We start from the raw sequence: 26,216 nt of genomic DNA on the forward strand, positions 1-26,216 counted from the left end.
AAATGTGATAAACTACACCTGTGGTTACTCTGTAAGGACACCAGTGTGAGCTGCTGATCTTCTTAGATTTTCATGCATAACAGTCTCTAGAATTTACTCCGAATGGTGCCAAAAACAAAAAAACATCCAGTGAGTGACAGTTCTGTGGATGGAAATGTCTTGTTAATGAGAGAGTTCAACAGAGAATGACCAGACTGGTTCAAACTGACAAAGTCTACAGTAACTCAGATAACCGCTCTGTACAATTGTGGTGAGAAGAATATTATCTCAAAATCTATTATCTATTCTGAGATGTGGGTTGGCGCTGTTTTGGTGACACGAGGGGCCCTAAACAATTTTAGGCAAGTGGTTTTAATTTTGTGGCTGACACATTTATACACAGATATCCTAATTTTGCAGAGATATGACCCAGTATCTGATGCACAGTTAGGTAGTTATAAGACTTATTATGTGAGTGTACAAAGTTTAACAACAATATCTAATGTCAATGGCGGCATCCCAAGAGAGTAAATGCACTTTGAGCTTGGTCTACTGCTTTTCAGACAATGCACCAAGAAGAGACATTACAAGAAGTCTGATATGTGTTGTTCTGCAAATGCAAGGCATCTCAAGATATACAATATGATGGCTTATAGCCTGAAGAAGGCATGCATGTAATCTTTTCTGATATAATTTCTTACAAGTACAATGTACAATACTAATTCATATCACATATGCTGTCACTCTTTGGCCAGTTTATTCACAGCCATATAGTCTATGTGCAAGTGATACATGCATGCAGAATTGATTTCACAAGAGTTTTTTACATTTGACTTTATACTTTGACCCATGTGGCCCTTAGTGACAATATATGCATGCTAAATATCAATGGGAATACATCAGACATTTTGACAATGTGAACAAAGAAAATAAAAAAGGCTTCTCAGCTAGACCAAAGAAAAAAACTTAAAGAAGGGTGCATAATGATATTAGCTAACCAGATTATCTTTTTTTACCATTGCATATAAATATATAACTGGCATAATGAGTCAATTCTGAGACAAATACAGTGCAATATAATGTGATTACTATGGGAATGCTTCTCCCGTGGGCAGTTACACCACCAACTACCCATTGTGTCTTCTCTGCATCTATGTTTTGTTTCAATTACACACTTTCAGCATGAGCTGGTCACACATCACTCTATGACAAACAATGAGTTTGAACTGTAACTACTCCTCTCCTGTGTAATGTTTAGCATTTCAATTTTTCATAATTTACCTTTTTTGATTAGGGGGAAATTCTGTACACTGAGAACTTTTCCATTCAAATCAGACTTCTCTAAAATTTCAATAAAAGCCTCCTGTGGAGCTGCTTACACAGCCTTATGTTTTTCTATGCAACCTAATTAGGGCCATAACCGCAATTATAGATTGCCATCCATATGTAGCTCACTTATTCATATTTCAAATATATACTGTACATACATTTTAACACATAAATATATTTTATTCTAATATACTTCTCCTTTTAGTGTCTACTTTAACCTGCTGAGGAAAAAACGACAAAAAAAAAAAAAACAATTTAAATCAGTTTGGACCAGTTGAAACACTAAGATAGCTGTTAATTGTTAGATGGGCAAAGCTGTTCTGTAACTGGCTATTTAAGCTGGTTATTATCTCTACAAAATTTAACAGCATGAAAGTGGCCAAAACATGCTTAAATTCACATACTGTTGAAAACCAATGAAATGGCTTTAACTTGTCATTTAACCTTGTGTTTTGTCTTCGCAGTAGGCCACTAAGCATAGTTTAAATTAATTTAAACTAATAGGTCTCAGTTTAGGACACTGTCTAGGCTGTCATTAAAGGGTTAAACTTTCGACAAACGGAGTCATGTGACAAAACAACATTGCTACAATTTCAGTGAAGTTTGTCTTTGGGAGAAATGCCAATAAAACTACATTTAGTAAGAAACCTCATTAAGTGTTTACATTGAAACCTATTTGTGTCAAAAGAGTAACATCTTTAGTTTAATTTGATATGCCATTTTGAAAATGTTCACGATTTATCGCATACAGCACACTTTTAAAATGCAAATCGGCACAATTTTAAATACAGTGAATGATACAATGAATGGTATAAAAACCATGGCAAGTCTGACATTTAGTCAGACTTACCATATAAATCCTTTATTCACTGTGGATTATCACAATGAGAATCGATGGGTGCATCCCAAAGCTGGAAAAGTTACATTCAGAGGCTTTATATGGATGTAACCCAGTGGAAAAATGTATGACATTTAACTCTACACATAAATTGGACCCTTAAAGAGACTGAGTTTTGCGACACCTACTTTCCTTTCATGTTGCGCATGTGAAGAGGCAGGCGAGAAATGAGGATCTAAATGCAGCTTTTAATGAAACAATAGATGAACAAAGAACTTTTTTTAAAGCTAAACAAAACACAGAGAACCAGGACATGAACATGACAACACGTGTGAAGACTGACATATAAATCAGGGGAAACAAGGGCTTAAATACTCAAGGGAAAACAAGGAAGCCCTGCGGAAACATTCAGGGAAAGATGAACACTTGGGGAAACAATCAGGTTGAACCAATCATGAAATATAACTACAAAGGACTACAAAAGTAATACAGGAAACAGGAACGGGGAACAAAAAACAAATTTAAACATGATGTCTAGACAAAAACAGGGAATACATGACAGCACATGTGTGCTGCTAGAGACGTGACAACATACGTTGTGCAAGAGAGCTCCCAGTTTTGTTCACCGGTTGACAATTCTTGACTAAATATAACATTTTACACAAAATGCTTATAAACTGCATTAAATGTGTGTTCAGAAGAGTTGTATGCTAAAATTGAGTGTTCGTTATGGATAACTTTTGAAGGATGTATTTGGATTTTATGTGTGGAGCTTAACCACGTTTTGTGCACATGCAAGGACTGGGTATGTCATTTAGAATTAATCATATCTTATTTAATGATTTATTGCCTAGAGTGTTTTCCAGTTAAGTGAACATGTGTAATGAGAATTATATTGTTTTAAACTGTTATACATGTCCTTAAAGCCTGTGTAAGGATATTTGGTATTGATGAATTTAGACGGAAACCCTTAACATGTCCGTCTTCAAACACCAATATATGTAAGTGTATTTGGTATGCTTTGACAACCATTATAAATGAGATAAATGAGGGGATGGAGCTCAAATTCACGTGCTGCTTCAGCTAACGAGCATGGCTTCAGGCATGCGATTTGTGAAACAATTTTCACATTTTGCTTGTAAACTTTTTGTTTTTCTCTATTTTTTGTAGATTAATTAAGAGCAGAAAAATAAATAGGCAGAAAGGTTGAGAATGAAAGGATGAAAGATATGCATTTATTTGGCATGTTAGGCCAGCAGAGAAGGCTTTGCTGGCCCTGAGAAATCGCCACTGATGCTGAAGCATAATGCCCTGTTTGTGTTTTCATTTGACATTAGCCTCTATCGTATTTCATTTCCATATTCTATTTTTGTATTTCATTACCGCATTTACTTTTTTGTACTTCATTTCATTTAAAAAAAAATTAAATCTATGGCCTTTTTATTTTTTCTTTGTTTAACAGCCGTTGTTTAACAATTATTACAACTATTTTTGTATCCTGAATGTGTCACATTCCCTGTTGTCTTTTGTTTTTGTGTTGGAGTTTAGTTTAGTTCCTGTTTGGTTTGTGTGGTACTTTGTAGTTTCATTTTTTTGATTGGTTTTCCCCTGATTATTCCCCTGATTATTCCCCTGATTATTTCTCATTCCCTGATTGTTTTCTGTTACCAAGTGCAGCTTTTTATTAACAAAAACAAGAAAACTCAGAACAAAAAAAACAAGAAAACTCAGAACAAAAAAAACAGGAAACCAAGCATAACAACACATGCAAGAACTAACAAAGGAAACAAGGAAACTAAAGGGCTTAAATACACCAAGGAACAAACAAGGGAATGAGGAACACCTGGGGAAACAATCAGGGAATGAGAAATAATCAGGGGAAAACCAATCATAAAATGAAACTACAAAGGACTACAAAAACCAAACAGGAAACAGGAACTAAACTAAACTCCAACATAAAAGCACAAAACAAAAGACAACAGGGAATGTGACACTATGGCTACATGGAGTTATGATAAAATAAGATGCCTTTCAAACTGTTCTGAGACCAGTGCAATCAGACAACACACTGGAGGTTAAATCATTCACTGATAAAGGAGCAATGGAGCATCCTATAGCTTTACAATGCAGCCAAGTGCATTCACTTAAAATTTCTGGTCAAAAGTTCAGTTTCTGGCTGCAGATGATGTTTGCACCAATCAACATGGTTGGCAGTTGTGGGAAAATGGTAATCAGTACATAGATTCAGAATATATGAATTCATACTTGGATGTAAAATATACATTTCTAAAAAAGTGAAGGAGTGGTGGAGCGTGCCGCTAAAAATGTCAAGGTCAATGATTCATTGTAGAATAAAGCCTCCAGACAGCTTTAATGTCATTTGTGACTGGTGTGACCAGCTCACAGCCGAAAAAGTTCTTAGAGTTAATGAACTTGTTAGCAAAAAAGAATTAAATGAATTGTGAGTGTTGCTCTGGCCATCATATAACAAACACATGTAAGAGGGAAAAACAGAGTGAAAACAGAAGCTAAGCTTTACCACAGATAGCAAGTGATGCTAGAACTCTTTTGTATTTATATTCTTATTTGTTTCTCAAAAGAGCCATTAAAAAGGGTCATTTCCCCTTCTATCTCTTCCTCTGGATGTCATTTTACTTGTCTTTTGGATGTTTGGCAAACTTCAGACACACATTAGTCGCAGCCAAACGGGGGACTTGCTATTGACTGTGATGAAAAGTTGTTGAAAATCTGTCTGGGTAGTTGCTCCAGCATACCAGATGAAAAATAATCTACTACTCACTATAATCACATATGGTTAATCACCTCTCAACAGTTTGAGGCTTCAAAATATAGAGAGTTGCCTCTTTGGAATAAAAGCACATTAGATTAGCACTCTCCATTTTCTGCTGCTGTTTTGGGTAAAAAAAGAAATGAAAAAAAGGACACAGTCTTGAACATTACGACTGTGTGTGAAATTGACAAAATGTTGCAAGGTTTATGCTAAATAATTTTGTTTTCTATTTGAATAAAGTTTATTTTTCTTACCCAAATGGCAAATATATTTTTCTTGTTTTCAGCTTGAACATCACAATTTCTTTTAGGACTTCTCTGAAAACAAAACTTAAAGGAATAGTCCACCTTAAAATTAAAATGCTGTCTTAATTGACTCACCCTCATGTAGTTCCTAACCCAGTTGATCAATGACTTTGTGAGTGAATATAAACGTAATTTAAATTCTGTTCATCACGCAGCGTGATTCACTTTCAGTGCCATTATATAGCGGAAAGATGTGTGAAGATGAAAAATAAATAAAGTGAGAATTTTAATTTCTGGGTGCACCATCCCTTTAATATAATATTTTAATTTGCTTCTCAAGTAAATATATATTGTTTGAAGGATGTTTACATATTTTTCAGGAAAACAAGACAAAAAATCAAAGTAAGAATTTTTTTTACAGTGACATTTTTCTGCCAGGACCCAATGGAAGCATGACAAGACACTAAAAAACACACACACTCAGTATGCAAATATACATAAAAAACACACATGTGGACATATAAAACTGACAACCGGGGACTTAACAGTAGTGCCAGAAGTGTAGCTAGTTCTCACAGTACCACAATGTGTTTAGATTCACTGCCGGAGGGGAACCACAGCACAATCTTAAACGCAATGGCACATGACTTTGTGTCTGACGCTTTGGACTGGTGCACGCTGGGTGATTTATGCCTGCGTCATCTCCAAGGTCCCCACGAGCAAAAATCGACTGCTTTATTTTTTCTCTCTCTCTCTCTCAGCTGAAGGTAAATGGGAGGCAGCAATTTATATTTTTGGGGACCCAGTACAAATGGAACCTGCAAAGATGCAAACACTTCAGACAGGCAGCATTTTCCCCCAAACAAATGCCTGCTTTTGGAAAAGTTTAATGGGTTAATATATTGATTTGTAATTCCTCTTCAGGCTTTTGAGAGCAAGTTGAACATTCTCACAAGGTGCTCTTAGGATCTGTCTCAAGTCCTTCCTTTTGGAATGGCTATGTTTGCCAAGCGAGATTGATAGCCCACTGGGATAATATCAGCACAGACCACCTGCATAACTACTTGGCAGTACAAATTTGATCATAGCTTTAATGGATTGCATGTCAGAGAGTTGGAATGCTCACACAGCTGTTTGTAAAATTTTGATAATTTGGCTCATTTATCTTTATATATTTCATTAGAGGTTTAATTTAAAGGAATAGTTCACCCAAAAAAGGAAATGATGTCATTACTCACTGACTCTAATGTTATTCAAACCCATAGGCTGTTTTTTCTAGTAAGTTTTTATTTCTAGGGATTGCCATGTTTATTCAAAATATTCAAAGTTGTCTAATAAAGTACATAAGGATTCACATTAATAATTGTATTTTTTTTTTATGCAGTAAACAATCAATAAACTGTTAATTTCAAATTTTAATAGAAGTTATCCCTAAAATAACAAGGAATGAGTATATTTATAGAACATTTTGGAAAGAAAAAAATACTTTTTGTCATTCAATGCAAAATGAATTTGTCAGTGCATGGTACTAATTAAGAACTTCAAACTAAAATACAGAGTACGTTTTTCTTCCAAATCAAGCAAATGTTTTTCTCTGTTGTGTCGGTTCTTTTGAATCAGTCAAACCTATTACGAATCGCGGAATCCGCGAGAAAGAATCGATCTGCAGGAATGAGTCGCACTAGCTCTCAGATGTAGAGTGCGGGTGCTTCTTCTTCACTCTGTCCTGGTTTAAGGCTCCAGACGAACACAAGTGATGATAGCTACTCATTTGGTAGCGCCAGTGGGGGTTTGGGGTCAGGGGCAGCGCTACGGATGGATTTACCAGGCATTAGCCCCGGATGTTTTAGGAAAAGCCCTCAATATTTTTATAACCTTTTACTGATCACCAAGCATTTATTCGTGCATTAAAATAAAATCCTTTAGAACCACAATTCTGCTCTCTGTGCATCAAACACCTTTTCCTATTAAGTTCATTCACTCCTTACAAGAGCCACCCATTCTGACAAGAAGTACTGATTGACATGTAAACTGGCCAATGGACGATAAGAATTTACATACGATCAGTGGTCGAAAGAGTACCCATTTATTTTAACTTAAGTAAATTTACTGCTACTGAAGAAATAATTCACTTGAGTACAAGTAAAAATACTGAGAAATATTATGACTCAAGTGATAGTAAATAAGTAGTTTGCTGAAAAACTACTCAAGTAATTATGTTACTTTATGTAAATTATATGATATATAGTATGTACGTTTCTATTTTTAGAACAGTGATGCAAACATATACTGTGTCACCTATTACTTACAAAAGCATTCTAAAGTGCTAATTTACTGCTCAAGTTATTAGATAACGCAAGTATTATTAGAACAATTGAAAATGGTTGGCTACCATGCAGAAATCACAATACAGTTTTTTTTTAACCCCATTTGCTGAGGTAGTGAGATCTTACAAGTTGCTTTACAATTGCATGTTTTGGTTTTAAAAATAGGCAAAAAGAAACACATTTCTCCTGAAATTCTATTTTCTCCTAAAGTCTATTGTTTTAGAGAGATGAAGGCTATTCCATGCATTACTGTTTTGAAAAAATAATCCCTAACCAGGATAGAGAGGGAAGTGGATGGCCAGATCAAAACAAAAAGACAAGTAAATCATAAACTAGCAGCTTCTAAATGCTAATTTGAAACATTCTAAATGTCTCTAAGTCATCTCTAAACTACATAATGTGCATTGTGACTGAAGCACATTCCTATTTCAGGTTTATTCTCATTCACGTATGTCCAAGTATAAAACTTGAAAAAGCCTGTTAATGCATTTTCTGATGCCTGTAGGATACACGTCAGTCAAATTCTATTATCATAATCATCATCTATCTGCTTAGCATTGCTTATTCTTATACGTTCATCATTTTATCCTTTGCCATTTTACCATGTGCTTTGTGTTTTTCAGCTTCTCTACTGTTTCATTAGTGCGTGTTTTATAAAGATTTTTGTATCAAGCTCAAACATCTGCTGATTAGGAACCTTAAAGGGATAGTTTACCCAAAAATGTAAATTGATGAACATCATGTCAGATGTGTATGACTTTCTTTCATCTACTGAACTCAAACAATGATTTTTAGAAGAATCTCTCAGCTTATTTGGTCCATAAAATACAAGTGAATGGTTGACAACATTTTAAAGCTAAAAAAAATCACTTATGTCAGCATAAAAGTAATTCATAAGAAGCCATTGGTTAAATCAATATCTTCAGAAGCGATGTGATAGGTGTGGATGAGAAACAGATAACTTTCACATTCTTCTTCTGCTTCTGTTTTTGTTATTTACATTCTTCAGTCTCATCACCCCCTGCTGGGCTGGGAGAATAACTTCTAGCAAAAAAAATTAAATATTTTAAATATTTAGCTTAAATATTGATCTTCACTTCTGAAGATATGGATTTAACTACTAGAGTCGTATGAATTACTTTTATGGTGCCCACATTTGTTTTTTGGAGCATACAATTTTGGCACCCATTCACTTGCAGTGTACTGAACTACAGAGCTGAAACATTTTCTAAAAATCACAATATGTGTTCTGCAGAAGAAAGGAAGTGATACACATCTGGGATGGCATGAGGGTATATTATGAGAGAATTTTCCCTACCCCTTTAAAGTGATAGCTCAGTCATAATTTAATATTCTGTCATAATTTCTATACCCTCATTTTGTTCCAAACCCATGTGACTCTTTGTAATCTGTGGAACACAATAGATGTTAGACAGAATGGTAGGGACTGACAGTCTCGGTCACCATTCACTTTCAAAATACAGAGAAAAAAACACATTCACTGAAAGTATGTAGTGACTAACATTCTGTCTAAAATCTCCTTATTGTGTTGCATGGAAGAAAGAAAGTCAAATGGGTTTGGAAAAAAATTATGGTGAATGATGACAGAATTTCCATGAATAATAATAATAATAATAATTCTGTAATAAATGTTAAATGTGTATTATGTAATGGAATGTAGGGAGTTAATGTCCATTATGTCATTTGTGAAAGTAACGAGTTACTCACTACTTGAGTACTCTTTTGATTGAATACTTTATTACTCTTACTCAAGTAATTATGTTAGTACTTTTACGTCTACTTGAGTAATTATTGTTTTTAAAGCAATTGCACTTTTACTTGAGTACAGTATTTGGTTAATCTACCCACCTCTGTTTATAGGCGATGAGAAATGTAGTGTTTGAGTCATATGGATTCTTTTTATGGTGCTTTATGATGTTTTTATACTTTTGAAGCTTGACAGACATGCTATTGTAAGGAAAAAAGCATCTTTTTGTGTTTCATGCGGGAAAAACTTATGGGTTTGGAATGACATGATGGTGAGTAAATCGTGACAGAATTTTCATTTGTGGGTAAACTATTCTTTTAAAGCATACATTAAATGATTTTGTACTACCTTGAACCAATTTTTGTGGTGGCCACTGACATCAGCAGTAAGAAACAGAGTTTAATGTGATAAAGATTTCAATTTAAAGACCTCCTCCTATTTGTAATGTTTCCTCTGTTCTCTTACAGGCAAATGTTCCTCTGTGCCATCACATAATTGCATTAGGTATTATCGGACACAGATACAAGAGTTCAGTCGAGCAGAGCAAGCAATTGCAGCTGGATGGGGTGGGGGGTGGAGGGCTCTCTCAGGCATGGCCCGCATTGACATCACTCTCCCGCAAGGAAGTAATAGACTGTGGATTATGCATTATTGAATAATAAGGAACAGAGTGGGAGCCAAGGCTGATTCAATTTCTCCTATAAATATTTTATCTTTCATTCACCTCTCACCAGATTGTCCCTTTCTCTCTTCTGGTCTGCCACTTCATATCTTGGTCTGGTCACACATGGCTACGTGAGTGTCTTGTATTGATCGTGCAGTGTTGGCAAAGGTCCTAGATAGAAGAGCATCTGTTGAGACCATGAGCCTGGGCACTATGTGACATGAGGATCCTGGGTGGAAACCAGTAGTCGTTCATCGGTGTAGCAACACATGTAGGGCAAGTCTGGAGCTGAAAGATTTAAATTCAAAGCTCATGTCAAGGTGTTGTATGTAGATAAACTAGAGGCCAGGTTTTGCTTTCAGTCATAGTGGATTGAAGGCCCTAAATTGCCACAGTGCATTTTCGAAATTATTAATTAAAGACAACTATGTCATGGTAAAACGTTTTAGAGTCAAGAGACTTTATGTCAAATAAATGGTCAGAGCCTTACACACCCTAATGTTGTTCTAAACCTGTTTGACATTATTTCTTCTGTAGAACACAAAAAGAGATTTTAGGCAGTATATTAGGCTCAGACACCATTCACTTTCATTGAATCATCTTTCTATACAATAAAAGTTAGTGATGACTGAGGCTGTCACTCATATGGGCATGGAACAACAAAAGGGTGAGCAAATGAGAACGTCTAGGTTACGGATGTAACCTCCATTCCCTGATGGAGGGAACGAGACGATGTGTCGAAGAAGCGACACTAGGGGTCTCTCTTGAGCGCCGAATATACCTCTGATCTATCTAAAGGCCACTAAGAAGTTGACAGACAGAATTTGCATGTCCCGCCCCTGGACATACGGGTATAAAGGCGGGGAAATGCTTCTGTTTCATTCAGGATTTTTCTGAGGAGCCGGAAATGGCTCGGGTCAGCGACGTGGCCGGGAGGACAGAGCGTCTCGTTCCCTCCATCAGGGAACGGAGGTTACATCCGTAACCTAGATGTTCCCCATCTGTCGCACACATATGACGTTCCTCACTCAACGTTGTGTCGAAGAAGTGACACTAGGGGTCCAATTGAAATCACGCCATGCACTGAGCGTTTAATGCTGACACAGGAGCGGGCAGGTACTTGACGTGACAAAACGACCAGCTGTATGAGCGGGCCGAGCCTAGCCGGGCCTCTTTTCACTCTATGTTTCTAGTATGTTTCAAGTCGTGCTTACCCAAAGACTTGCTGTCTACTGTGTCGATGTGGGCTGCGATAGCAGCTACATACACCTTCAAGGTGGATGGGGAAAGCCTCCCCTCCAACCTCTCCTGCAGAAATGAGAGTACTGACCTGACTGCGCACCTTTGTGGGTCTTCGGCCTGAGAAGAACACCAATTCACGAACAAGCGCCACTTTAGGGCGTAAAGTTGCCTGGTAGAATGGGCTCTGGCTTGGTTGATCGTATCTACGATGGCTGGTGGTAGATCAGCTAGATCCCGTCCAGGGGCCAGACGTGGAGGTTCCAGAGGTCTGGGTGCGGATGCCAGACCGTGCCCCATCCCTGAGAAAGAAGGTCTTTCCTCAGGGGAATTTGCAAGGGAGGGGCTGTCGCGAGGAGTACGAGGTCCGAGAACCAAGCCCGGGTGGGCCAAAACTTGTTCCTCGTCCTCCCTGAACTTGCACATCACCTGTGCAAGAAGGCTCACTGGGGGAAATGTCGCGCAGCCCCGTGGGCCAGCTGTGTGCCAGTGCTTCTGCCCCGAGGGGAGCCTCTGTTTGGGCAGAGCGGGCAGTGGGAGGTCTCTTGGGAGGCGAACAGGTCTACCTGAGCCTTGCCGAACTGTTCCCATATCAGATGGACCGACTGGGGGTGAAGTCTCCAATCTCCAGTGGGCAAGCTTTGTCGTGATAGTGCGTCCGCCACCACATTGAGGTTACCGGGGATGTGAGTGGCGTGCAGCAACTTTAGTGGCGATTTATGTACGCTACCGCGGGAGAAACCTCCGCTGGGCAAAGAATACAGTCAACAACTCTAGGCAGTTGATGTGCCAGCGCAGTGGGGCCCCTTTACAACGGCCCGCAGCTGCGTGCCCATTGCGTCAGTCATGACCAGGACGCTTCGGGACACCTACTTTAAGGGGACTCCTGCTCACAGAAAACAGAGGTCTGTCCAGGGTTTGAATGTTTGGCGGCAGGCGGGGGTGACAATCACACGGTGCGTGCCGCGGCGCCATGCTCATCTCGGGAGTCGAGTCTGGAGCCAGTGCTGAAGAGGTCTCATATGCATCAACCCCAGCGGCGCGACCACCGCGGAGGATGCCATATGTCCCAGGAGCCTCTGGAAAAGTTTTAAAGGGGCCGCAGTGCTTGGCCTGAAGGCGGCGAGGCATTCCAGCACTGACGGCACACGCTCGTTGGTGAGGCACGCTGACATTGAGACTGAGTATAACTCCATGCCAAGAAAAGAGATGCTCTGAACCGGGGCGAGCTTGCTCTTTTCCCAGTTGACCTGAAGCCCTAAGCAGCTGAGGTGCCTAGTAACTGTCGGGAGTGGGCCAGGATGAGCCAGTCGTCGAGGTAGTTGTGTATCCGGATGCCGGCTTCTCGGAGCAGGGCAAGGGCTGCCTCTGCGACCTTCGTAAAGACGCGAGGGGACAGGGACATGCCAAATGGGAGGACCTTGTACTGATACGCCTGGCCGTCAAAACGAGAACTGTAGAAAGGGTCGATGTCGAGGCAATATTGAGACGTAGAAATTCTCATTGGCCTTTTTTCATAGATCAGAGGTATATTCTGCGCTCAAGAGAGACCCCTAGAGTCGCTTCTTCGACACAACGTCGAAGTGAGTGACAGACGGGGCACACTCTATCTAGAGTTGGTGACTGTTAAATTTCTCCAAAACATTCCCAACCAGTTAAAAGCTATCTACAACTTTGTTCTCCTTCACTTTGAGCTATGAAGGTTAGGTTTGTTTGACAGATTTCATTTGCCCAGGAGCTTGAGAGCCCCACTTCCCCCAGTGCTCTGTTGGCTTTGCGTGATTGGGTCATCTGTTTGATCCTGCAATGATATTCAAAGTACCCTTTGAAAGTGAAGCAATATGCAGTCTTCCACAGCCACCATTTTATCCCCTTAAAGGTGAGATGCTATCACAGCTTTCATCACAAGTAGTCCAGAGAGGTACAATATACCAGCGTTCAGAGGCTTAGCTGTCATTAAAGACAATTATTATACCGTATACAAAAACTATACAGTTTCAGAATCAGTAGACTTTATGTAAAATGAATGCACAAAAACATGAAAATTCTGTCATCATTTGTTCACTGTGACATGTGTTGTTCCAAACCCCTATGACTTTCTTTCTTCCATGGAACATTGAATGCATTGATTTCTGTCTCTTTAATACAGAGCACTTATACATTCTATTGACTTTTCAATTGATCCTTTTGGGTTTTTCATGAGCTGCATCACAGCGATCTATGGAAATTCTGCACTTGAATTCAACATGCCCTTGGGTTTGTTCTTCCTGTACCTCTACTACAGCAAATACTGATCATTTGCATTACACGTGTAATATTCTTTCTATTCAAAACATATCAAATATTAATTTGATGTTTTAACTGAAATTTCATAACATTAAAGGGTTGTTTCAACCAAAAATAAAAACTTCAGTCATAATTTGCTGATTTATTTGTTAACATCATTACTGTGATTGGATGTAAAACTTCTTGCTTCAAATGCAAGTAATAACTTGACTAATTTCTCATTTGAAATTTGTGTTACTGTTAACAGCTGTCACCCATCCCCGTCCCTTTCACAAGCACTCCAATTAAGTGAATGCAGGAGACAGGAGAAGAAACTGAGGCTGTCTGAGCGATGTTAGCCAAATCTTCTGTAATCAGGGCCGGTCAACCCATTAGGCAACATTGGTGAGCGCCTTGAGCGGCATCGCTTCGGGGGCGCCGATCTACCAAGCCAATAAGTATGTGTTCAAACTGTGTCAAACAAAATGCACCCTGTGTGTTCTGATTATGTTTTGTGGCGCCCCCCACGGAACAAATAGACCATGCACTAAATGCCATATGAACATGGCCATAGACTCACGAGCGCAGGGCTCGTGAATTGAAGTGATGCCTGATGCGTCACTTAATTAGTCTTTTGAGTCGGTTCTTCTCAATGAATTTGTCTAATTTGTGTAATTTGAAGCACACTGTCATGCAGTAAAACAGTAACGGGATGCTTTAGAAGACAGAGAACAAATACAATGCTGAATGAAGTGAAAATTAATTGAAACAAAGCCTGCAGCTGCTTTCAATCATTTGCCAGTGATGAAGATCATGTGCGAGTGCAGCCTGTAAACGATTGTCTACTGCAGGTAAAGATACTTTCTAAATAAAAGTGTCTCAAAACACTTACATTGCATGAAAACACTAAAAGTACCAACAACAAACAAATCCCATGTTTTTAGGAGTAGCCTTCCATATAAATAACATTATATAGGCCTACTGTGTATAATAAAAATACCATGGTTTTACCATATTTTACCAGTATTGTATCACGATACTGCAACTGCAGGCTTTTGAGAAAGGTAACTTTGATTAACTTCAGCTTGTCCTGTGTTATGTGAATAGGTGACAATATGTTTTTAGTCTATTCATTAATGCTACACAATAGCCTATATACAGGCAACTAAAGAACATTTTTAAATGATGCTCCAAAAATCACCAGAAATGAATGCATTGGTGCTGTTTTTGCAAAAATAATAAATAAAATAAATAATTTTCTACAACATCATAGTAAAATAGATTGTCTTTCCCCAGACTCCCCAGTAATAATGAAAGCCTATAAATGTTTCAGCTGTGAAATACACTGTACAATATGCATTGATCTTTAGGGCAGTAGTGTGCCTTTTTCTTTAGACAACTTAAATTGGTTTTATGTGCACTTTACATCAAAGTTATTCCTATATGTAGTGATACCCATTTATGATGCCTTCTTAAGAAGCCATAACATGCACTTGCATATTTCTTCCCAACATTGTTATAATTCATGTTTTGCTAGTTTTGTTAATAAGAAACTGTTACATATGATTACTAAAAGCAAATTCGACTGTTTTAAACAAGTCAAAATACACCGTGTTTCGATGTGGAGATTCTGAGGTACTGTATGTAATTGTGACAGGGCGGAGGGCGGGGCCAGGTCATGATTATACACACTCGGTCCCTTATCAGGCTAATGTTGAGATTGTTTACGGACATGTCTGTCGTGTGTGTTTATGTTGTCTTTTAAGTTTACTATTAGAACTATTATTTATATCGTCAAGCCGGTTCTCGCCTCCTCCTTGTACTTCTATATCCCTTTACACTGGTGCCGAAACCCGGAAAGGAGGAGGGATATGCCGTAGAAGGGTTCTCGCCACTACTGTCCACCCCAATGGAGCAGCCACCGACCTCAAGGGAAGAAGAGGGGCTCCTAACTGACCACTTGGAGCGGTCAGGGCCGCTGCCAGGGGTGGAGGAGTCCTCTACCAGCCGTTGAAATGCGGCAGGGTCTGAGGTTGCCTGAAGGATAAAGTTCACCACATGCCACTTAAAAGCAGAATGACTTTAATATTTGATGTTCAGTATCATTAATGAAACATCATTACTAAATTGCTCTGCCAAAACCACCACGTACAGATGTTTGGGCTGACAGCAACAGTCAGGCCACATAAATCAAAACAAATGAGGAAGAAATGGAGGAAGAGTCAGTAAGAGGAGCTACCACACAAATGACAAATACTCATTAGTTTCTCTAATAGAACAGCACAATTTAAGCAATTACTAAGCAGGCGACATGCTCATGAATAATGCTGGTAGTAAGGGATCGAGAAGGGGTACCCTTCAAGGGGTAAACTTCTGAAATCTTTCCTGTTGCTATTCAAAGGACACTTTACCTTTTAAGAGCAGATAGAAAATATGCCAGCTTGGAGTGTTACAAAAGTGTTAATTTCTTCAGTCTTCAGTTCAGTTTCTTTTCTTGATATGCTGTACATTAGCAGGAAACAATGTGGCCATTGTTTAGACCATTATAGATTAGATTCTAGCACCAAGCAATCAGTCTGGCCACACTAAATGCAAAACTGCAGCTCGACGCTGCCCAACCCCAGCCTATCAAAGCATACTTAATGTTTAATGTACTGTTATGAGAACCTACCCAGCCCAAGACAGGTGAACATAAAATCACATACACGTTTAAGATTAGATTATACTGTGAGGCATTTGAAAAGATACAATATGTTAACAAACAGGCTTTGATTCAGTTCTTATGGTTGGCTCCTCATTAGGGGTTCAATAAAACAAAGCCTGCTAGTTGTGCTTCAGTGGCACACCAAGGAGAAGAGATGTGTCCAAGCCATGTTTCTGTCTGTTGTCTCTAATTAGCACATTCATTATACAGGGACCAGAGACAGGCTTCATGCTTTTATTAAGAAGAGCTATGTATAGCTATGAGCTATAGTCAAAACGCATGTAAGTATATGTTGTTTCACCATTTTAACCTGTCTGCTTATGTGAACGTTTGCCTACACAACTTTCTATTTTACATTTTCCTAATGTAATACTATTTATATTATAGTTTGTGCAAAACCTGATGATCCATGTTATCCCAGTATGATTTAAAGGGGTCATGACATGCCTTTTTATTGTTAATTTAAAACATAAAATAATAATAATAAAAAAAAAACATATATTTGTAAAACATGATCATTTTCCACCCTCATTCTGACCCTCTTTCAGAAACGCTCAGTTTTGGTGCTGCTACTCCTTTAAGACTTGACAGTTCACGCCCACTGTTATAATTGTCTCTCTGCTCTTGATTGACCTGCTCTCTCCTTGCCATCTCACTACTCAAAGGAACTGGACAGGCAACGGAAGAATTAAGGTAAAGTAGGTGTCGATGTGTTGTTGTGGAGAAGGTCAGATGCAAATGTCATAGTGTGACATCGCAATGTAGAGGAAGTAGAGAACGAGTCGTTTTGGCAGCTTGATTTTTTTTTTTTTTTTTTGAGGGTATTTACATTTGGTCATTTCATGATGCATATAAATCCAATCTTGAATTCCCATTTGCTAATAAAACAGAGTTCACTTCCATGATTATGCTAATGCAATGCAGCAAATTTAAAATGTGTGATTTATTATTTGATTCTAAGTGACTTTGCCCTGTGTGCGCGCTTCTGTGTGTGTGCGCGCGCACTGTATTGTTGCCCTCTGGGCTTGTCATAATTAAGATGCCTCCATGCGCTCTTTGTCAGTGTTTAGTTTCAGTTTTCGACTGCATCAAATAAATAAAGAATATAGGTCTGTCTCTACTACAATGTCCATCTGTTTCTTAATTTGTAATTATTTATTGCGCTATGCGAGCCCATTGCATCTTAACATGAAATTATCTTCTTTGATTAGTAACTTAAAAACAGCGTCAAATGTTTTTATATTTCTTAGTTGCTTTACATAATATTGTTCAAAATTAGGTCTAATTATCACAGATATTTTTATCTACTCTCAGAGTTTTCAACCCAATTGTATTTATTTTAATGAACTTTAATTTAATTAGAATTAATTAATGATATGTTTCTTTCATGTTTCTTGGCCTTTGTTAACCCTGTACAGGAAACTTTATTAGTTTTGCAAGTACATTAATTATCTGGTCTTATATGCACTTTCTCTTCAGTAATATAGATAACATTTTCAATTCCTGCATGACCACCATAACAGTAGTAATTCTGGGCAATAGTGGCCTCTCACATCTTCCTTCCCTCAATCCACTGGCCCATGTCATAGGATTTTCTGGTAGGGTTAAAAAACTTGTTATTTTTGGGGGCCCCAATGATTGGTGACTGCACAGTTTGCATGACTGCTCAGGGCTTTCCATTCACACCCTATTACCTACATACCTAACCCCTTGCCAGACGACTCTGATCTGCTTCTTCAGTTTGGCTTCCTGTGTCCTCACATTGAAAAATAAACTCACTCATCCAGATTATGGAGTCTCTCTGTCACCAGTAGTGAAACAAACTCACAGACTTCTCTGTTTGTTAAGCTTTATATCTCACAGTTTATCACCTCACACTGAAAACAACTGACTCAATATGAAAAGTGCAAAAGTTAAACATACTCCAGGACTTTTTCAGATTAGAATGCTGTGCTATTAATGCATTTTTGCTTAATTTTGCATTGCATGGCCAAACCTACTGCATGTGGACATTGGCATTAAATTAATGTTCCAGGTTCAATACAAGTTAAGCTCAATTGACTTAATTTAAGGCATAATGTTGAACACCAACATTTGTTTAAGAAAGAATTGTGGTATCAGTAAGGCACTTACACTGGTAGTGAATGAGGCCAGTCTATAAACATTCAAATACACACTGTTTTAAAGGTATAGCCACAAGATGTAAACATTATTTATGTCACTATTACCAATTATCGATAAGTTTAGTAAGCAATTTTATCACATGTGTGGCTATACTTTTGAAATATATTCACATTTATGGATGGGCCTCATTCACTTCCATTGTAGTATAACCACACTTTTTTTTTTTCTTTGTATAAATTGAGGGATGAGTCAAAGTTGTTTTTTGTGGTAATCAAAATTATGCCACAAAGGCTCTCATTTGAGCTTAACTTGTATTGATTCCAGAAAATTCCTTGTTAAGGGATGCATACTCTTATGGAAATCTGTCTTCTAGATGTTGGAACATGAATGCAGGGATTTATTCCTATTCAAAGAGTACAGTGAGTTCAGACACTGCTGTTGGGTGATGTCAGCATTCCAATTCATCCCAAAGGTACCAAATTGGTTTAAGGTTTCAGGCCATGGCCTTCTAAACCAGTCCATTTCTTTATGAACTGTGCACAAGGGCATGGACATGCTGCAACAGAATATATATGCTCCATTCTACAAAAAATATGTGTCTAAGGTGAATGGATGGCTGTATGTTTGATTTTATGGACCTATTAGTAATCTGTGAAGACAAAAAAGCAGAATTAGAAGGAAGTTCCCACATACTTTTGGCCATGTAGTGTACCAAAACTTATGTTATGTTTTACTGTAGTATCTATACCAGGATACTCTCTATGTTATATATGTGACAATTCACACATTCTTCAAAATCCAATTTGTTCCACCACAGCTCACATTCCTTCTGTACTGTCTTTTCTCAGACCCACACTTTCTAACTCTCCAAACTTCAGTTCTACATTTCCATATAAAAATGCTATTGGCCAATGGGGCGAAAGATAATACATCAATCATAGACTGGCTGGGAGAAAACCTCCCCTTTTACCTGCCAGTCAATGGAATGACAACTTGCCATCACCCTGAGTCTCCTGAGAGTCTGCTTTAGCAAACCTTTCACACGAAGCAAGCCGCCCACAGGGTGACAAATCTTGTATTCTCAGAGCCCCGTTGAGTCTGGCTGATGTTCTTGCTATACCAAAACACTTGTTTTTTTCTCTCAAATGGAATAGATGCTAGTAGAGCTGAGAATCTCTATGCCAAAGTGAAATTATTTATTATCTGCTTACATTTTACAATGTATGTGGTTCTAGATGAAGTTACTTACAGCAGAATTAAAAGTATTTATATATATTATAAAGGGATAGTTCACCTAAAAATTTTAATTCTATAAACATTTACTCATTCTCATGTTGTTCAGATTTAAATGCATCATGAAATGTCCATGTTGCTTAGATGAATTCTCTCAAAAGAAGAACAGCCTCAGTCACCATTCACTTTCATTGCATTTTTTTCCATACAATGAAAGTTAATGGTGACTGAGATTAACATACTTCCTAACATGTCCTATTATGTTCTACGTGGCCTTATGTCTTGTGTTGGCTATAAAATGCAACTTATTCTTTGAATCTATGTTGAATACCCTCCATGGCTTGAGGTTTGAATAAAGAACTTTACTAATTTAAAAATGTATATTCCTTCACTGTACGTTTTACCGTGTTGGTAGAATTTGGAAATTATTCAGCATCAAGAAAAGTCTTGAGCTGTTCTGAGAGAAACATTTAAAGGGAAAAAAATGGCAAGTTATCATACAACAAATCATAATTGCTTATTTTTGCAGCTGTAAGAAAGCCTTTTTATGCATTATTGTGAACATATCAAACTAACTACATACACTGTGTTAATGCTGTACATAATATTGTTAAAAGTAATTAGCTCATATTCTCAATAAATATTTGAGTTTTATTTCTATTCTTAACCATGCTATTGTATTTCACACTTTTTTTTTGCATTGCATGACTACTTTCTCCCCTCTTTTTTCGCAGTGTGACTAATTCCAACACCACAAAGCGTTTCTGAGACACTATTCCAAAATGTGTTAATATGATCAGAATAGTCATGACTTTCATATTGGCCTTTTCTTTGCCTCTTGCACTGTTCCATTGTGACATAATTACAATGGCTGATTTACATTAATGGTCCTCACAACTTTAACACACAGCATGCTGAGCGCTCTGTTGGGTCGGTCTGCATGAAAAATGTCTTTATTAAGCTGTCACAATTTTAGCTGGAAATATTATGTCTGGATAAAGACATAAATAAATGCAAAAACCTTGGACTTATCAGATAATTAATGTGTTCCATACCACACACTGTGCATGAAAGCCCTGGGGGCTCTTTTCCTCAGAGAAAGTATTACACTTTGCTCCAGAGATTTTACTGTGTAAAACAGATGCATTAAAGTAAAGCATGTTGTTAGGTGATTGTTATGAAATGAACACCTATACATGGTTTTTACACATTTTGACCTACGAATTTCCTTGACTTTTCCATGACCTTTGTAATTTTTTGTGATTACTCAATAAAGATTTTTAAAAATCATTAAAATTCAGTATTTTTTTAATAGAATAATTTGTATTATTTACGGTGGCCCAGTAGTGCACAACACAACGAAATTCAAAAAGCAAACATAAGTTCACTACACAACGGAAACAAGCCACAACACAACGCAAAAAAGCCGCAACACAACGGAATAGCCACAACACAACGGAAATGATCCCGACCACTAGGGGGCAGCGTCGGCACTAAAAAGCCGATATTTCCTCAGGAGTCGAATCGGGACCTTTCTTTTACTGTCTATGATCGGGACACGACAAGAGATTATCTGTGTAAGTGATGGGATATTAATCTGTGTAATTTATTTTTACACAAAAATACCTCGCATATCTGAAGAGCCGACTCTATTTTTAAATATATAGCCTATAGAAATTAAATCATTATGTAATAATGAAATAATGAATTAATTTTATTTTAAAATTATTATATAGGCCTAAAGGCGCACACATTCATTTTGACTGGCTGATCAGCCTCACGTTCTGTTCCTGTCAATCATGCACAAGGTGTCAACCAATTATACGGCATGAGGGAGGGGCCGAGCCATCACACACACACACACACACACACACACACACACACACACACACACACACACAGCGTCAAACTCGGAGGAGAGGAGAGGAAAAACACATGTGAAAACAAAGCAAAAGCAGGAAAATGAGTCGGAAGCACAGCAGCATTTGGAACCACTTTAATGATGTGGACAATGTTAAAGCACAGTGTAGAATTTGCCAAAAAAAAAATATCGCATAAAGCCGGTTCTACGCACAACCGACACCGGCATATGCGAACTGTGCACCCAACTGTGAAGCTAGCGGAGCTTCGAGAAACAGCTTTTTCTTTAATATGGGTTCTATTATGTTCAGATTGTATTTGTTTTGAATGTTGTTTCTATACATTAAAAAGTTCTAATGCAAATGCTTAATAGTATTATTTTTTCATAACAAATCAATGCATATTTAAAGAAATTGTGAGACATTGCGATTTCATTTTATGATTTCATTTAATATTTGAATTAGAATTGTTTTCACACCTATCATAGACAAAACATTTTTTTTTTTAAAGAGCCGTTTGTGAGCCAAAAGAGCCGGCTCTTATCAGTGAGCTGAGTCAAATGAGCCGACTCACGAAAAAGAGCCGGATTGCCCATCACTAATCCAGACCGCCAGCGATAACGCATGGGAGATTGAGAGCAATTTACCGTTTCCGGAGACCACCTGTCCCCCTAGTGGTCGGGAGCATTTCCGTTGTGTTGTGGCTATTCCGTTGTGTTGTGGCTATTTCGTTGTGTTGTGGCTTGTTTCCGTTGTGTTGCGGCTTTTTTGTGTTGTGTTGTGGCTTGTTTCCGTTGTGTTGTGAACTTATGTTTGCTTTTTGAATTTCGTTGTGTTGTGCACTACTGGGCCACCGTAATTATTTACTTGATACACACACACACACACACATATATATATTTCTCCCCAAAGACTATAATTGTTTTTGATGATCAAGTTTAGCATGTCCATGAATACTGTTTTTGAAGAACTCATTTTATTTCCAAGCAACCTGTGTCATGGTTTACACAAAATATACAACAATCGCTTTGCCAAGCTACTTTGCAATACACTAATGAAGATGGTGCTTCTGTCTTCTTGCTTGAAGCAAATTTCTTCAGACATTTCTTTGCCTGTGGCAGCCAATGAGCGTAAGGATTCTCTTCTTTGATGTTTAGTGAAACACAGCGGGTCATGTGATTTCAACATGGGTTCAATTTCAACAGATTGAGTGTACACCATTCGGATCAAACTTCACAAAAACACAATTCATTCGTTAATGTGTAAAACTTTTTAAATTGGCTCCAAACTACAGAATGCACCTTTTAGGTGTTGTTTATTCTCAAATTACATCAAATTAGATCAACTCTTCTATACAGTGCCCAAATCAAAAATGACAGAATTTGCATTGTTTGGTGAACTATAGATATAAAGAATCATTCAGAAGTATTGGTAAACCAGTTCGACTCATTGAAAAGACTGACTGATGAGGATGTTTCTCTCACAGACATTACAATAGCTTGAGAGTGTAACGCTTCAGATGAGAAATCTCTACATGATTAATTACTGTACAGTATATTAGAGCAGAGAAAATTTCAAATAAAAATGTAAATTCACTATATACATTTTCAAGGCCTGAAAAAAAAACTACTTTAAAATTCCCTGACATATCAAGATCCTCCCTATGGACCCTTTTAACTTTATGCCATATACACTGGGCTGGACGTGGCTGATGTTTCTTCATTGCAATGGTAATTTAAGCAGAAAGTATCTTATAATGGTTTTATACCATCATTGTTAACATCTGCCATCCTTTGTCCACTCCTTAAGTGAGCTGTAAATTGTTTTTTCAACTGAAATAAACCTTTGGAGATATTTTCATCAGAAAAGCTGAACTGGAGTAATGAGGCAGGTATAAAGGGATCTGCCCTGAGCAGTCTTGGAGGGGTGAGAAAGCTGAGCATTAAGGGATCATCAAGCACTGCAGTCTGGAGAATATGGCCAAGGTCAGAGTGGAATGGGGACTAGTTTAAGGCTGTGTGTCCTATTTTTATTTTCTCTGTGATGTTTTGTTTAGATTCTTAAGTCATTCAAAAGTAGCTGTGTATTTTGTTGCCAATATTTCATAATTTTAAAGTAGATTATTTTGTAGTGCCTAATTTTTTAGGCTCTTAAAAGCATGAAAGGGGCTTTTAATTTTGTGTCCTGTGCCAACCAAATTGAAATAGAAATGCTCACAGATAGCTCTCCAGGTATTATAGACCTCCTTGCTCCTGACTGAAAATTATATGTTCTGTAGCTAAAAATAAGTATGCAATGCTGGCTAACAATTTTCCTTGCCTTATGGAGACTCATTTTACTTTCCAGCACATGATGGATGGCTTTCGTTTGAACTCCTGGTTGATTCTGAAATCGCATATTCTAGGGAACCATTACAAGCTTGACATTTTGATAAATTTAACATAATCCTCACAAGGATATGGCACATGTTTCTGTAAGAGGTTTGAAATGAACACATCTAAAGAGGTTGTGGCACTTCCTGTGAACCATAGACTTCAAGACGACTATTTTACTAAATTGGAATCTGATCTTTCTAAATGGAGGATTCATGGTCTACCAAGGGACAAGTTGTGCTCTCTAGAAATCGCAAGCCAAGAACTAACAACTAATGGACTGTAGTCAATGTTTTATTTTGCATATATTGTTATCGTAAAATAAAATTAGTGATATTGTGGTATAAGATTTTGGTCATATTTCCCACCCCTGTCTACTGATTGTATTTACAAGCTAGCTAGAAAACAAAACATGAAAATATTCACACTCCCCTTCATATTTGATGAGATATTGCTCGTAAAATAATTTATACCTCTTTTCAGCCTCTGATTTTTTCACAATTTAAATGTTATCAGTGTTTCTGAGGATGTCATTAAAGCCAAGTTGGGAATGGCTTAGTAGTGATGCAAAAAACTCAGTTGACAAGTTTGCAAAATGTATCATGCTAAATACATCAGTAAACACTGTGAAAACTGTCCATTGACAGAGCAATTCCTCATCCCAATTGTAAAGTTAGTTATATTCATCATAAGTTTAAACATATGTCACAAAACAGAATCTACTACACAGTCAAATGTCAATATAAAATCTGGCTGGCTGATTTTTGACAGCATGAATGACAGTATAACAGGTTCAACAACATCTCATTGGCTCACCATGAACTGTCATAATCATCTTTAACAACATTAAGTGGCTTGAATGAAAAGGCAATATGTAAATTGAGCATGAAAATTGTCTTCTGAAACTGGCGTCACCCAAATACAGTGCAGTAAAAAAAAACTGTTAAACCTTGCCTACATTGAATTTGAGCGAATGAGGGTCAGAGTCAGAAATGACAAAACGTTTCACAGGATGATATTCTGCTAAATCACTGTCAGATCACATTAAAGACCTCATGAAAGCCTTTAGTGTACATCACATCAGTGATTTGCTGCGTGATAGTTGCAGTTGGCATTAGGCGGAAGGGATTCAAATTCTAGAGAGCATTTGATTGGATAAAAATCTGTAGGTGTAGGGAATGAAGGAAATGCGACATTTAGAAGTGAACTTTAAATTGCCCTCATTCTCACACATTATATGTAAGGATATTTGGTGTGCTAAATTTAGAAGGGAATTTAGGGTCTCGAAATATGTGAGCTATGAACTAAATTAAACTGTCCTTATTGTACCTTATTAGGTAATGAAATGTATAATGGAATTAGTTGCGTTCGACAACCATTAGAAATGAGATAAATGACAAATAACTAGATTATTTGTCTTAATAGATTCTCCACCATTGAAATTGTAATACAACGTCTAGTTGTATCTGCTCACAATTTCTACTGCAAGGAATTAGCTTTAATAAGTGAATTATGATTAATTCACTTATTGGAGTGATATTATTCTCATGGCTTATTGAAAATAATGTCACATGTATTTAGGTACAGCTTTGAAGCAAAATCTTTTAGAAACAGGGATGAGATTATTTATCAAAATATACCACAGTCACATCGTCTTTAAACACAGACAAACTTTATTACTATTCTAAACATAAATATAATCTAACACATATATACATGAGACAGGTTGGTGAAAAGTGACATTATGTGAATGTTTAAGCACAATATTGGAGATGTACTTGTGTGTCTTTGGTGTTTCCTTGAGTTCTTTGTGTTGCTTGGTTCTTGGTCGAAAGTTCGTACCGTCGATGTTTTGGATCTCTGTATAAATGATGATTTTGTCTGTATGAATTATGGGGTTAGATTTGAAGTGAGGCCGTAGAAAGTGACGTCGAGTTGGACCTCACATGGCGAGGACCTGCAGTCAGTGGAGCGACCAGCACGTGCAGGCAGAAGAGAGAAGTTCAAGAAGGAGCCAAGAGAGACAAGAGAGGCAAGAGGAGAAGAGAGCGTGTTCTTCATGTTTGGAAATATTTTAACTGAAATTGGCCGCATCCCCAAAGGTGTCCTGCACCAATCAGAAGTGACTTTTCAGTCACAGGGTCAACTGGGCTGTCTTTTCAGGAGTTATGGTCCTTTGTTTCAGACTCTTAAAAAAAATTTCCGCTCAAAACCAGTGCATATTTAATCATGAAATTTTATATCTTGAGAATTGTACAAGAGATATTATATTCATTGTCATCACATTTCTCTGTATACGCTTACATACTAAACATGACATTTTTTTATGGATATTATATGTGAAGGTAACAAAACATGAAAATCCCTGGTTACAAAATAACACTGGTTAATAAATGGGTTATACAAATTGATGAAACGCTACACACATTAAAGAGTGTAATCAGATCAGGCTATAATCATTAATTTGTCAGTTATACAA

The sequence above is a fragment of the Xyrauchen texanus genome, chromosome 17, assembly GCF_025860055.1.
Source record: "Xyrauchen texanus isolate HMW12.3.18 chromosome 17, RBS_HiC_50CHRs, whole genome shotgun sequence".
NCBI classification, from domain to species: Eukaryota; Metazoa; Chordata; class Actinopteri; order Cypriniformes; family Catostomidae; genus Xyrauchen; species Xyrauchen texanus.